At 35.4% G+C, this 16,817-nt stretch overlaps 1 non-coding gene across 1 annotated transcript; it reads left to right on the top strand.

The window, feature by feature from the left end:
• Positions 1-16,450: 16,450 nt before the first annotated feature.
• LOC128582678 (U6 spliceosomal RNA) lies at positions 16,451-16,557 on the top strand. Its single transcript, XR_008379125.1, has one exon. It is a non-coding gene; the product is annotated as a U6 spliceosomal RNA (small nuclear RNA).
• Positions 16,558-16,817: the final 260 nt, after the last annotated feature.

The raw sequence follows: 16,817 nt of genomic DNA, 5'->3' as shown, positions 1-16,817 counted from the left end.
TGAGGTGGTGATCCTAGCATTGAAGAGGGCTAAAAATACAGACTATCATTAGCAGAAAGGTTTGCCTGCACAGAAATCATAATAAATCAATTGCTTACAGACTTCTATCAAAATCACCCCTCCATCACCATCGGTGAAACCAGTTGGGGCCTGGGGACTGCCATGCTTAATTCATCATACTCATAATTTTATTTCAGAATTTCCAAGTTTTTATTTACATTATTTCTTCTTACACAGTATTTTTTTTCATTGTCAAAGTAAGCATTTTAAAAATCTTTTCTCTTAAACCAAAATTCTCAATTTGACTTTTCTTGGGAAAAAAGCAGGTCACTGACACTGGCAAACACTTTCAAGGTCTTAAGCTCAGAAAAATTACGTGGCTATGGTCATGCATTTCTTACAGTGTCAAGTTGCCTCATTAGGAAATATAATCAATGCAAAGATGCTTTTGTAAATCTTTCACTGAAATTCTACTGTTAATCTATCTGTTAATCTGCAATGCTTCCCAGAAGCCCCAGTAAATGCAAAGTCCATTGATCTTTTCATATCAGAAAAGGACAAGCTTCGGTTACAGGAATGGTGATTAAATCCTGTGCCATATACTATCACCATCTTGAAAATTGAAATTATGACGGACCAGCTGTTGGCTCAAGCTTTATTTCTCATAAATGCAAACGTGTACATTACTGTCCTTGCAATATAAAATGCTACATGATGTAAGGCAGTTAAGTCTGTGAATATAATCACTTACGCCTGGTTTTTAATCTTTTTCATGTAGCAAAAACAGATACATAGCACCTTCCTTGAATACTTTTATTTTGCGATCAATATATGAATGCTTTGAAGGTTAAATTTTAAATATTTTGTTAGAATGTTTTATCATAGAACTAAAAAGTGAAGTGGGGTTCTGCTGTGTAGTCTTCCCATTTCTGCTCAATTCTGTAGAAAAATTATAATTTTTGCTACATTTAAAACAACAAAAATTTTGTTTTAAATCAATTCCTGGGACTTTGTAAAAAAGGCAAACTACACTTGTCCAATTCCCAGTCCACACCTTCAAAATACACTTTTTTTTTTTAGCTTCCAGCAAGTTATCAGTGAGCAAGAAACCAACTATTAAAGATTGAGTATTAGAGATGTTACTTTATTGATTATTAGAGATGTTACTTTATTGATTATTAGTTTTTGGTGAGATGTAAATTGGATCTACTGTTTATGAAAATAAATACTAAAAGTTAAATGGTGTCTATATATAACTTTTCCACTATTTTAAAAAACTAAATGTAGTTGCTATAGTTCAAAGTCTCTACAAACTAGACAGTTATTATGAGCAATAATAATATAACATTAATTTATATAAAGGTAAAATTGCAACTCAAAAAATAAACTATAAATATAATAATAAATCGCTTCAGTAGGATTCCATTTTGGTGCCTTTTATAATTATAAGAGATCACAAATGTGTTTCAGTTTAGGTTACAAGTAAATAAATCAAATATAGTACCATCTCCATAGTTGACGACCTCCCTACATTGGCCACTTCAAGTTGACCTAATTTTCATAGACTAGACATGCACCACATGTACATATCAGTACAGTAGATCTAGTTCCTTATGTTGACCAGTTTGTTACAGGCCCTGGGGTGGTCAGCTTACAGACGTTCTACTGTATTAGCTATGTATATTGCCTATAAATATTGTGAAAATGTGTTTTGATAAAGTGGTATGATAAGGGCCGGATATGATGGCTAATACCTCTAATCCTAGCACTTGAGAGACTGAGGGAGGATGATCACTTGAAACAAAAAGTTCAAGACCCAACTAGATAATATAGTTAGAACCTGTTTCTACAAAAAAATTAAAACTTTGCCCAGCATGGTAGCAAGTGCTATTTGGAAGGCTAAGGCAAAAGGATCACTTGACTCCAAACATTCAAGGTGATAGTGAGATTTGATCATACTACTCCATTCAAGCAAGAGTCTGCCTCTTAAAAAGAAAAAGGCAGTATAGGTATGATATACAACCCATTCAAAAGAAGACGATTCAAGAGTTTCACATTATCAGTCTTGTTGATTCAGTTCTTGATCTCGATAGTAATTATTATGTATTTTATTTTCATCTGTTTTTCACCTGTCTTTATTTGCTTTAATATTCACTTTTATTAGTTTCATCCTAAATGTACACAAAATGTGTTCTGGATCAAAAACAGGTGTTCATCATTTACTGAAATAATTACTGTGCAGTTCCCCATGCCTTGTTTCTTACCCCTGGGGTGATTCGTGAGATTCAGGCAAAATACTCTATGCATATAATTTTCTAAGCCTATATTAGAGCTGAGAAATGGAAAAAATTGGGTTTTCTCTGTTTACACAGAAGAAAGAAGTAATTGCCTCCACCTCCCCTCCTGAAAACAAGGAGAAAACTTTGCAGACTGGATGGAAAGGATCCTAAGGTCTCACTCAAAACTTCTGGGGTTTAAAAACATCACCAACATCCAGATTAGCCCAGTTTCTCTGGCCTTTCTGACCTAGAGATATATCCAAAGTCCTGAGACTAATTTTCTTCTGAGAGGTAGAAACCTCTGGCATACAAAAGTTTGTCTGGAGTCCTCTCACTATCTATTCAGTTATAAATTAACTCCCAACATGTGTTCTTGAGCCCAGGATTCCAAATTTTCAAAAAAAATTATTCAAAAAACCCCAACTTAGCAGAAATCCAAAAATATGTCTTCCACATCCTAACACTAGCTAGCTCCAATGATTGACACTTTATTTGAGGATTGTCTGTAGTGCTTCTTACATGGGTATAAAGAATAGATATAAACCTGGCCCTTAGCATCTGTAAATATGTATGGAATATTTTATTAATATCATTAACAAAAGTCATTTTACCCTAATGAATAAAAGAAAGTCTTATTTATCTAATTTTATTGTATAGGAGTTCCAGGCTACGGAAGGAAATTTTAGAACAAATAATGATGTTCCTCAAGGGACCTTTCCAAAATTCTACCAGCAGGTTTTGCTCACTACCTTTGAATCAACTACATTCTTCCTTTCTTATGAATTAGACACTGGTATGCTTTCTTTTTACTTTTGCTTTCTTACAATTAACTTATTTCCCAATTTGTCATAACCATGACATTTTCAGAACAACTAACATGCCTTTTCTTTAATTAAGTCTTGAAAGATTATTATTGTTCTTTGTAACAGTTCATTTTACTATCCTATTCAAATTTCTATGTGTCTACAAAATTATATTTTCTAAGCTTCATAAACTGAATTAACATTTAAATACAATCATTTTACTGGAAAAAGACAATCCTTTAAATCATGCTTTAGTTCAACTTTAACTGTAGGTTACAAGATTATGTCAATCATGCAAAATGGAGTATTTATATTAAATGTAATATATTTCTTCATAAAGGTATCTATCTGTATACTAATTGAGAATGATTACTTCTAATTCATGATTTCTCAAACTAAGCTAGATTAGTTTTTGAAAAAGACTCAGTGGCAACAATCTAGACAAAGAAATAAAACAAACAGCCATACAGTTGCTCAGAAAAGGTTATACTTCACAGGAGAAAAAGAATATATTGAATTATGAATTCTATGGAGAACAATAAATCTTTTGAATATTACTTATGCAAGTTTATCTATCATAATTCTAATTTTGTTTTCAGATACATTTAGAGCAATTAAGTACCTTGATATAAATTTAATTACTCTAATCCAAACTCCTTGGATGAAATAACAGTTATGTAATCGGGCCCAGAAACAAAATCATAGACAATGGAATGAAAAACATGAACCCAGATGTGTCCTACATTGATTATGTAAATATGATCACATTCAAAAGCATCATTTGAGAACCAACACAATATAAGTCAATATAGTTATTAAAGAATAATACTTAATCAATCCCCTGAATTCAATATAAAAATTTTGTTATTTTTCTCCCAAATAAATGCTATGCTGACATTTATAATACTGTATAATATCAGGATACCTTAGTTTGTAAGGGAAATCTACACAGGCATATACTAAATGGAGAATTGTTGTAAAGATCTTGGAGATATAAAAAGGAAAGAAAAAAACAGCTAGGCCTCTGATAAAACAGATACAAATTTATAGGCACAACAATTCCTTAGTATCTCTAGTCTTAGAGGATCTGCGATGATTCAAGAACAACCCTGGTTGCTGTCTCTTTTGACATAGCATCCACCATTCCCTGGATTTCTGGCCTATCACTATGGTGATAACTAACGCTATCTCTGGCTAATCTGCTCTTTCTGCCCACCAACTATTGATATAATAAAATTTTTTATTTTGTTGTTGTATCAACTATAAGACATTCTTCAAAGATTCCCATTACAAGATTATTTTCCAACTTTACTGTAATCAAAAAAGTGTGTCAACCATATGTTAATATGAAGGCATCAACATTATCTTTTTTTTTTTTTTTGGTAGAGTCTCAAAGTCTCAAGCTGTTGCCCTGGGTAGAGTGTCCTAGCACTGAAGCTCACAGCAACCTCAAACTCTTTGGCTTAAGCGATTCTGTTACCTCAGCTTCCTAAGTGGCAGGGACTACAGGTACCCACCACAATGCCCAGCTATTTTTTGTTGTTTAGCAGGCCTGAGCCAGGTTCAAACGCACCAGCCTGGGTGTATGTGGCTGGCACCCTACTCACTGAGCTAGGGACGCTGCCGAATATCAACATTATCAACACACGCATATCTACAAACACTAGCTACTTAATGAATGCCATCCCAAAATGAATTCAATATAAAAATTTGCCATTTATCCCAAATAAATGTTGCATTGACATTTATAATATTTTATAAAATAAGGATAGCTTAGTTTGTATTTAAGCATAAACTATGTTTCACAAACTGTTCACATTGCCTGTTTTTGTAGATAGACTTCTTTTGACTTGACATAAATATCCCTTCTTCCCTACATTTCTTGTGATTTGTTCCTGGTTGCTACTTGAGACCCTTGGGCCAGATTACGTAAATGTTATTTCATCCAAGGAGTTTGGATTAGAATGAGTAAATTTATATCAAGACAATTTTTTCTAAATGTTGGATCTGAAAACAAAATTAGAAGGTAGGAACCCTTGCATAAAGACCAAAAAATCTTTTGTGGAAGAAAAAACTATAGTATCCAAACCAACTTCTCCTTCAGAGTCCAAAGAGAACTTCTCTAAGAGCTTGAAATATTTCAAAATTGGATCCTAATGCTGGTAAGCTGGCAATGCCTCCTCCCTCACTCCCAAGGAAGGGAGGCATCAGGACCCAGGGGTAGGTCACAGCCTAATAGATACAGGTTACGGCTTCAAGGCTGTCTTCTCCAGACACCCTAATGCTATTGACAAGATCAGCATTCTCTGAGAGGCTGTGACTATGAAATATTTCATGCTTACAGTAGTGTGGGTCAATCTTAGCTGAGTTGAGCCTTTTATAGTTGTTTTAAAACACGTATTTCCATTCAATTTCACATAATACAGAGGTATAAATTTTTTAGAACGTTAATGATTTTCCTCAACCCCTCTAATCTCATACCTCTCAGGTATGAGAGGTACCTAAATCTAATTGGTTGGGTGAGGAGAGATCTTGTCTATTCCTGACCACTTCCAAAACTGCCAATTGGCCAGTAGAGACCTCTTCTCAGCATGTAGAACAGTGACTCCAACTCTAGGATGAGAATTCTTTTCAACAGTCTTTCCACCTGGCAGCAACACATTTCTCTAGTTCTCTCTCCTTAAGTCTTGTCTTCTGAAGGACACTGAAATTGTATCAATGCTTTCTCTCACAGGTGTATTATGAGAAGCTCTGACAGTGTCCAGCAGGGATCCTTGCTCCTTCCTACTTCTCAGCACCAAGTCTTTAGCTAAAGGCTTGGACAGGGCTCATTTATATTCATAAGGTGGCAGGCCTGAGTGCTTACTCCAAAGGGTAGATAGGAACAATCAGGATTGAAATATTTGAGTCAGGAACAAATGGAAGGCTATTTCCCCAGACAGGTTGGCCCTAATAAGAAGAGGACATTCTCCCAGAGTGAGAGTGTGGAGTCATCAATCATATTATTAAAACAAATGGGGTCTTATTTTTACCCTAAGCTTGTATACGACATATTAAGGTAATGGCTCTGAACTCTACTTTGGTACCACAATAAAGATACTAAGTGAATTTCTTGGCAGACAATTCACTGAAAAAAAAAATTTAGCCAAAATATGCAAATATAAGGAGAAAAGGGTACAGATTTAGAATCAGAAAGATCAAGTTTAAATACCAATTATATTGACTACCCAGACTAAGAATTGGGCAAATTGTAAATTTTCTATAGCTTTCTGTGAATATAAGCAACTACCTTGAAAAGTTTTTATGATATCTAAATAAGATAATCAGCTCTTAAAATATATATTAGTTTTCCTTTCTCTGTAGGTCTCATTTCTTTTTCCAGTCACGCTGTTATGTAAAATAATCAGTACCCCATTTTTTTATATTGTCTAGTGACATCAGGCTAGTATACTTAAGAAAAACACAACAGTGATGTCACATTTATAATAACACTTAATAGTAGACGCTCAATATCATCTTCTGAATTTTAACAGCAATGTTGGTGTCTATGTTACCTGGATCCACCTCCCGTATTATCAGCAAAGACCTTAAAACTTCCTTTGGCCAAGATTCAATCTGAAGCAACACTGCACAGATTGAATGACTTCATGCTAAAGGCTTCTAGAGTGTTGAGTCAATGAGATGTAAACCTCATGAAATACCATTACATAAAAGTACATATAAAATTAAAAAAGAAAAATACCTTGGTACAACCACTGAAAGTACCACCATAGGAGGAGGCGGGGAGGGAAGCGGAGGAGAGAGGTATTGGTGTGCTCTCACCGCATGGGCACAATGCAGGGGTATATGGCACAACTCTTGGGTAAAGAGCTCAACTACAACTTGGACTTTGCCTGACAAATGCAAACAATGTAACCTAATTGTTCGTACCCATATATGAATCCAAAATAAAAAAATACCACCACGATAAAAATCAAACTGATTTACAGAGAGGAATTTGTCCACAGAATTGGAGATTTTAGACTTCATCTCAAAGTTGATCTGGTTCAGAGCAAAGTTTGTCATATGCTTATTGACTGGAAGAAAAATCTGTGCCTTTTTAACTTAGCAAGGCAGAGGGAGCTTAATTAAGCTTAACTAAATTAAATTTAACTCTTAATTCCATGATTTCAAACAAGTGGTGAGAAACATGGAGAGGTACCAAGATTATTACCTGGAGACAGCTCAGCCTGAACCAGACTCTCCAGTTACACTTACACGTGCACACACACAATCTCATGCCAACTTGTGATAGGAAAAATGCCTACTGTGTGACTTGTTGGTTTTATAGGCAGCTTCAAGGGAAAAGATGGTTAGAAAAGAACAAGAAACAGTTTGACAAATATTAAATAATTTTTCCAAAAAAGCAACTGTAATTCAGGGTAAAAAGGGAGCTAGAAGTTTCTACTCGTTACCTTAGAAAATAAGGGCAGAAGACAAACAAAATGTATGTGGGAGGGGGGCACAAATGTGCTATTTTCTTCTGTTGCAAACCCTTGATCTTCACTCCCTGCCCCATGTTCACCCAAAAGATCCTGAAAACTTAGTACCCAAATGTGTATTTTCACAGCCTTCAAAAGGTATTTCTTTATTATATTTTTCTATTAATAGCCGAAATGTAAAACATTAATAATGTAAGAAATGAAAGCAAAAAATTAAAAATAATAATACCTCTCTATAAATAAAAATATTTACCTTATGCATGAACTTTCTATAATTCCCTTTTTGAAATTTTTTTTCATCCCTGGCTTATAAGTTAGCAATATTAGACTAATAAAACAAGTTTATCTAAATTTCCCACTAAACCATATGCTGTAAATATCACTTACATACCAAAATTTTTGGACATGACTGTTTTTGGCATGTCTTACAAAGTTATTCCAGGTTGTGGCTTATTGACCCTTATGCACCTAGCACAAAGTTTTCTTCAAAAATGAATGAAAGACCCAGCAGTAACCAGACTATATCCCGGGTTTGGACACTCAGAGGACTGTAGAAACTCTCCTTTCAGCACAGAAGTCCTCAGTGGTCTCTCATGTGAGTATCCATATACACGGTCCTGCCTTCCTTCCTGTTGTAATGAGAGCACTGTTGGTGCTGCTGATGCTCCTGCCAAAGACAAACCTCCACCCTGAGCACCAGAGCGCCTGGCTTCTGACCTTACTTTTCTGCATCAACAGGTTTTCTCTTGATTAGATTTTTAGATTTTCCTATCAGTATAACAGCATACTGTAACTTCTCTCATCTACATGAGTAAATGAAAAATCAATCAATCTACTTTCTTGAATAGTAATACCCCATTTATGTGAATAGGAAAATTCTTTGTATGGGATTTCCCTAGTTCAGGACTATAAGCCAATCTCTATTTTCTCCCCCAAGCCTGCTACCACTACTGTACAGACTCCTTAAGTCCAGGAATAGCGAGATCATAACCTGTCATTCCTAATGCATAAAATGTTCTGCCTCTCCTTTTCTATCATTTTCAACATGTTGTACTGTGGTATCCAGACAGTCATGAGGCATTTGTGCTCCAGAGGCTGACTATCTGGTTCCCCAGGTTCCCAGGCAACTGAACTATCAATGATTAGGCTCCCGGCTCTTGACCTGACATCTTCTTCCACTGTCCATCCTTCTTCACTTTGAGTGAACTCCAGAGGTTCCCTCCTGCTTGAAAAAAGAATAGACCCCTCACACTGCACCTTGCTCAAACAACACTATCATATGCTTCAAATAGCTATAAGATATTGGTGAGAAAAATATTGTTTGTTTCAATTTTTCTTTCTTCATGACTTTGAAAAAAGTGACTAGCTTTTTTTGTTTGTTTGTTTGTTTAGTGTTTTGGGTTTTTTAGGGAATAAGCAGATCTGAACTGTAATTTGTTTTATATACATTATGGAATTAAAAATTATCACTTCCCTATTGCATTGGCTCATCCTTCTTGCATCAAGATAATGTACCATGTTGCCCCTGAAGATAAAATCTTCACAAGAGTATCCATGACCTTCATAGTCATAGACTTCAGGGCCTCCTCCATTCATGCTTACACACATCTAATTTTCAGGCTGTTCATGGCCTGAGCTTTAAGACTGTGTGTTTTGGGGTTTAGATGTTTTAGCGTTGTCAAAGAGATGTTAACACATCAGATAGAACAAACAAGTACAATTATAATTAGTGTGAAGTACCTAGTGCTGCGTCTAACAGTAAAAAGATCTGAATAAAAGCAAATGGAAGCAGAAGGAGAAATGAAGGCACTCAAATATTATTCATTTCCTCTTATCCTAAGGTCCTGTTCAGCGAAACGGCTCTATTTTCTTATTTTCTTAGGATTAGTGTATTCCAAAGGTCAATGTTCTCAACATTTTCTAGCTTCCTCTGATGTATTAGATAATATCTCTCACAGACTTTCAATATTATATTAAATTCAAAATTATTCAAATATTATGAATAAAGATAAATCAAAACAATGAAAAACTCTATCCCTTCATCATGACCTAGGGCCACGATGATATTAACTATCCATCACTGTGATCTGAGTCTCCTTAACAGAGCGTAGCTCTGTGCTGAGCTGCTACATGGTTGGAGCATGCATAATAACCTGAAGGAGAGACGTTGGTAGAGTGGGAAGGTGGAAAGCTACAGGCATGCACATTTCAGTAGATTAAGTAAGGCAGAGATAGAGTAGCCAAGCAAAAGTCTTGACCATAATACCAAATAGGTACAGGGGAATGGATACTCCAGAACATTCATGCAGATTTGTATTTTCCAGGCTGAGTGATAGAGCTCTATGATGGTGCATGGTGAGGTAGTCATGATGCTATCATGAGAACCATGCAATAAAAGCATGAACCTGGAGCACATGCCGCCCTGCTTTACATAGACTTCATCAGGCACTCTATAGAGCTTGCTATCTTATAACTTATGAACCACTACCAATTATTACAGGGATTTTCCACAAACAGGTCCTCCTCATCTGTTCACCTGCCTCATCTCACTTTTCCTGGGAAATATCTTGTCCTCTGAGAAAGTTGTTTATTTTCAGAAATAAAATCTAAATAAAATTAGACATTTTAGCTAACATGTATAGAAGTGAAAACGGAGTAGCTATGATTCAAAATCACTAAATGATCAATAAGACAAGACACAAAAATAGCCGGGCGTTGTGGCAGGTGCCTATAGTCCCAGCTACTCGGGAGGCTGAGGCAAGAGAATCGCCTAATCCCAGGAGTTGGAGGTTGCTGTGAGCTCTGTGACGCCATGGCACTCTACCAAAGGTGACAAAGTGAGACTCTGTCTCTAAAAAAAAAAGACATGACACACAGCAATACATGAAGTGGAATGACGTTGCAGAGATGAAGCATGTACAAATCTGCAGACTAAACCATCACCTCACATAAGGTGAACACAATCCTTGATGTAGCAGGGTTAGGAACTGTCTCATTGCACTGACATGAGATTAGCTCTTGCCTCTGCTAGTTATTTTAACCTCAGACACAGAACTTCTTTTTGTAGTAGTGTTTTTCATCTTAAGTTGAATTAATACCTATCCTGTATAGTTTTTGGATATTTAAATGAGGCAATATATATGAAGGCACACACAGAGTCAAACTATAATTACTCTTGTTGGTGTTATTGCCACTTTTGAAAATTTATATCCAGTGTCTATGCTGTAGTATCTGAACAAATAATTGAAGGCAACTTCAAAAGTAACCACAAGTGCTATTGCACCACTCTGTGACGATACTAACAATCACTGGATTACACACTTTACATGAATGCAATGTGTGATATGTTGGTATGTGTATTATATCTCAAAAAAAGCAAATACACACATATATATTTGCATAACCTTCTACATTTATAACTTAGTCACTCAAATGCAGATGCTGAGAGATCTAGAAATATTTTCAATGCCTCTTTAGCATATTAATGAAGAGAATTTCAGGAGCAATAAAATGAAACCTGGGTCATGAAGACAACCTTCAAAGTTGAAATAAATTCATCCTCTAAATAAACTAAAGCAGTTACACTCCAAGTCACAAAAGCCATCTGTTCTCCCAGGCAGTTGTGCAGCCCTTCTGCTCTGCAAATTGGAGATGATGCTGCCACAGAGGATTCATTTGTGCCATTGACCTGACAGGCTCTATGCAGACATAAAGTATTATTGTGCTGTGATATGCGCCCCACATGCCTTATCATTGATATGTAATGTCAAAAGAATTTTCCCCATGCTGCTGCTCAATGAAAATTAGAGAAGCGATATGCTGTTATTGTTATTAATCCACTAGGAACTTATCACATTTCTCCCTCAAGCAGATTTATACCTTTGACTAAAAGTATGACTGATGTTAGAATATTGCATTGTCGTTAAGATTATCTTTTAACTTAGAAAACAGGCAGTGTATTGTATTTTGATCTTCCTGTCTTATGTCATGACAGCTTAAGCAAATGTAAGCCATGGTTTTTAGTTTTACGATCCAAGGATGCCTCCCATTTGTGCTAATATCTGCTAATTATACTTCATAGGATGTATGTCAGTTCTCACAACCATGACTTACTCCTTTGTCTTTATAATTCATTCTTTTCTTGGTGTAGCCACCCCCACCTCTGGCTGCATTGAAGGATTCTTGGAATGGCATCTGATGAAAGTTGAGCCAACTAACATCTGTTTGCCAAGGTTTTTATTAACTAGAAATGAAAAAAGGGACTCAGTGAGAGTAGAAACTATGAGGTTTGAGGCTCAAAAAAGTTTGATGTGGAATTTCCTACCATGTGGAAGAAGCTGGCCTGCAGGGTGATAGATCACAGGTAACACATATAGTACAACAAAGCTGTGAGTGGAGAACCAGTCCCTGCCCGCCCTGCACCGAGTTTCATGGACCCCTGAATCCTAATTGTATCATTCTACCTTGCAGTGACCAGAGTCAGCAGTTTCCCACTTTTAAATTTACTTTCTTTTATTTTGAACCATAAGAATTATAACTATTAAATTTAAAAATACTCAAAAGATAATTCTCGTCACTGTCACATAAATATAAAAATTTACATAGAACACTTAGAACTTCGTCTCAGATATACATATGAGATTTATTTAATAAATAAAATAAAATAATAGACTTATTTTAAGAAATTGACTCACATGATTGTGGAGGCCAGCACACCTGAAATCTGCTGGGCAGGCCAGCTGTGGAAACTTGGCAGAATCTTTTTTTTTTTTTTTGAGATAGAGTTTCATTTTGTTGCCCTCGGTAAAGTGCCATGCCATCAGCTCACAACAACCTCAAATTCTGGGGCTCAAGCAATTCTCTTGTCTCAGCCTCCCAAGTAGCTAGGAGCACAGGTGCCCTCCACAATGCCTGGCTATTTTTAAACATGAGTTCTCACTCTAGCTCAGACTGGTCTTAAACTCATGAGCTCAGGCAATCCACCCACCTTGGCCTCCCAGAGTACAAAGATTACAGGTGTGAGCCACCACGCCCATACTAACACAGGCAGAATTTGATGCTATAATCTTGAGACAGAATTCCTTCTTCATCAGGAAACTTCAATTTTTGCTCTTATGACCTTCAGTTGATCATAGGAAGCTTACCACATTACCGAAGACAGTCTGTTTTACTTAAAGTCAGCAGAAGTTAACAACATATATAAAATATGATACCTCTATAATGACACAGATTAGTGTTTGATAAACAACCAGATACTCTAGCCTAGCCATGACTAATTATCACATTGTCCTTATTCTACAAATATCTGACTACATAGATGGCAAGTTCTAAGAATCTTGTAAACCATTTTGTCCTCTCAATTGAGCAATCAAAGCATGTCCATAAAGTGAATATGCCAGGGCTTTAAATTTAGCCTCAGGATTTTGAAGCCAGTAATAAAATACTCAGATAATAGTCCTGCAATGTATAAAGTCAGCAGAAACCCTAAAGTGAATTACAGCCCCCTGTAGGTACAACAAGACCATCAATTACTATCCTAGATATAAATATCAAGTATTTATCCAGTAATAGGTAAAAAGCTTTTATATAAAGTTGTCCATGTAATAATTTGCTGATGAGAATTATACATAACAATTGCTAGGTCAGCACCTACCAAAAAAAGTTTGAAGGAGTACACATTTATATACTTAATTTAGCTGCATATCCTGCACTTGGCCAAAGTGAAAAATGAATATACTTTTTTTTTTTTTTTTGCATTTTTTTTTTTTTGGTCGAGGCTAGGTTTGAACCCACCACCCTTGGCATATGGGGCCAGTACCCTACTCCTTGAGCCACAGGTGCCACCCAAAATGAATATACTTTTAAACAACATCTGGTAAGTACTGAAATATCATATGGGACAAGTCATTCATACTTTTCTTTTTAACATATAGCAGATTGTCCTGAAATTAGTAACTCCTTTCTTTAAAAATGCTGCTTGCATGCTACTGGTCAAATACCTGCACAAATGTGTATATCTGTATATTCTGTATATCTTTCACATTAACCATAGAGTGATTCAGTAGATTGATTTTGGGTCAATAATTTAGCATAACAATCATCAAATAGTGCAGCAAACAAGAAAAAAAGAAGAAAGACAAGAAGGGAGGGGATGAGTATGCTGTTTAGGCCTTGGGCAAAATATAATCTTTTAAATTAAAATAGATCAAGATTTTGAGGAGGAGAAATTGAATTTCAATTCATGCCCCCTTAACTTTTACTAGCTGTGCAATCTGTAGAAAATCCCAAACTAAATTTCTTCCTCTGTAAAATCAGGATAGCTCTAACAATCTTACATAGTCACTATAAATATGAAATTCAAAAGGCACTTAGCACAATGCCTAGCATAGACAAGTGTTCAGAAAATGCACACTAATTTTATTATCCTCTCTGGGTTTTAGTTTTTCTCATCTCTATAATTTAGAGAATTAGGCTAAATGACTCCCTGGGTATAGTCCTTCCACATTTGTGCGTTTTAATTACTAGCAATAAATTCATTTGCACTTTAAATAGTCAATTCCACCAAGTTTTCTATACCCTGATATTTCTTTAAAGAAGGCTTAGATCAGGACTTATCTATAACATTTATCTTGTTTGTGCCATTTTTTCACTAGAAAGTGGTACTACAGAAAATATGTGGTATTTTACTTGTGATAGCAAATAGTTATCTTAACTGAGTTAGTCTCTGTTCATAGGAACATATTCTGCTTTGGAGAATAAATATGGCTGAAACCAGATATTCTTAATTTTAATCAAGGACTAGCAATCTCAAAATTTTAATGTTTTTCAGTTAACCACCAAAATGTCCTTATAGAGAGTAGGAAAGAATTTTGTAAACCATTTTGGACAGAATCCAAAAATAAATGTGCCTGGATTTTTGAAAATAAGTTTTATCAGAGTGGTTTGCTGGTCATGGTTATAAGAAACTGGAACATCTGAATTAAAGCATTTGACAAAATTCAATACCCTTTAATGATAAGGATGCTTAACAAAACTCGTATAGATGGTATATACCTCAAAATTATAAAGGTTACATATAACAAACTTATAGCCAACATCATATTAAATGAGGAAAATTTCAAAGCATTCCAAATTAGCCCTGGAACCAAAGTTGCCCACTTTCGCCACTTTTATCCAACACAGTAATGGAAGTCCTAGCCAGAGCAATCAGGCAAGAGAAGGAAACCAAGGAAATCCAAATGAGGAAAGAAAAGGTCAAACTATCACTCTCTGCTAATGACATGATCTTATACCTAGAAAATCCTAAAGATTCAACTAAGATACCTTTGGAATTGATAACTAACTTCAGTAAAAGTTAGTCCCAGATTACAAAATCAATGTACACTAATCAATAGCTTTCATATATGCCAACAACAGTCAGCTGATAATCAAATCAAATATGCAATACCTTTCTCAGTAGCAAAAAAGAAAATAAAATATGTAGGACTATATTTAACTAAGGAGGTGAAAGATCTCTATAGGTAGAACTGAGAAACACTGAGAAAAGAAATCACAGAGGATGTAATCAGATGGAAAAACATATCATGGTCATGGATCAGCAGAATCACATTATTAAAATGCTACATGTATACTACCCAAAGTAATTTACAGATTCAATGAAATCCCCTTTAAAATAACAATGTCATTTTTTAAAGATCTAGAAAAAATAATTCTGCACTTCACATGGAACCAGAAAAGATTCTGAATAGCCAATGAAACATTATGTAATAAGAACAAAGTGGGAGGCAACACTTTACCAGACTTCAAGCTATACCATAAGGCTATACTAATCAAAATAGCATGGTACTGCCAAAAACCAGAGACATAGATCTATGGATCAGAGAAGAGAACCCAGAAATGAAACCATCCTCATATTCACATCTATTCTTTGATAATGCAGACAAAAACATACACTGGAGAAAAGAAGCCCTATTCAAAATGGGAAAACTGGATAGTCACGTGTAAAAGATTGAAATAGGATCTGCATCACTCACCACTCACAAAAATTAATTCATGATGGATAAAGGATTTAACCTAAGGCAGGAAACTATAAGAACTCTAGATGAAAATATTGGAAAAAACTCTTACAAATATTGGCCTAGGCAAAGAATTTAAGAAGAAGACTCCAAAGGCAGTCACAGTAACAATAAAAATAGACAAATGGGCCCAATCAAATTGAAAAGTTTCTGCAAAGCTAAGGACACAATCAATAAATAGACAATCTATAGAAGAATGGGAGAAAATATTTGCATGCTGCACATCCAACAGAGGGCTGATAACCAGAATCTACAAAGAATTCAAGCAAATCAGCAAGAAAAAAAATCAAACAACCCTATTAAAAAACAGGCAAAATACATAATCAGAAACTTTTAAAAGAAAGAAGTCTAATGGCCAACAAACAACATGAAAAAATGCTCAAGATCACTAATCATTACCAAAATGCGAATCAAAACCATGATAAGACATTACCTAATTCCAGTGAGAGTGGCTCATATCAAAAAGTCCCAAATAACAAATGCTGGCATGGATGTGGAGAGAAATGAACACTCATTCACTGTTGGTGGGACTGCAAACTAGTACAACCTCTATGGCAAGTATTATAGAGATAGCACAAAGAACTAACAGTAGGCCTATTATTTGATACAGAAATCCCACTACTGGGTATTCCCAAAAGAAAAAGAGACATTTTATCAAAAAGACACTTACACTCATACATTTATAGTAGCACAATTCGCAATTGCAAAGATGTGGAAACAATCCAAGTGCCCATCAACACATGAGTTGATTAATACAATGTCATATGTGTATACTATGGAGTACTACTCAGCCATAAAAAAATGGTGATTTAGTGCTCGCTTCGGCAGCACATATACTAAAATTGGAACGATACAGAGAAGATTAGCATGGCCCCTGCGCAAGGATGACACGCAAATTCGTGAAGCGTTCCATATTTAAAAAAAAAATAAATGGTGATTTAGTTTCTTTTGTAGCAACCTCAATGGACCTAGAGGCCATCCTTCTAAGTGAAGTATCAGAAGAATGTGAAAACAAACACCACATGTATTCAATACTAAATTGGAACTATTTGATCAACACTATGTGCTCATATGGGTAGGAGGAGGATGCCTTGTCAAATCCACATCTAACTGGAGCAATGCACATATTCTAGGTAAAGGACACACTTAAAACTCTGACTTAAAATGTACAAAAGCAAA

The sequence above is a fragment of the Nycticebus coucang genome, chromosome 3 (genome assembly GCF_027406575.1).
Source record: "Nycticebus coucang isolate mNycCou1 chromosome 3, mNycCou1.pri, whole genome shotgun sequence".
In the NCBI taxonomy this organism is placed as follows: Eukaryota; Metazoa; Chordata; class Mammalia; order Primates; family Lorisidae; genus Nycticebus; species Nycticebus coucang.
This window is presented reverse-complemented; position numbering and strand designations above follow the sequence as displayed.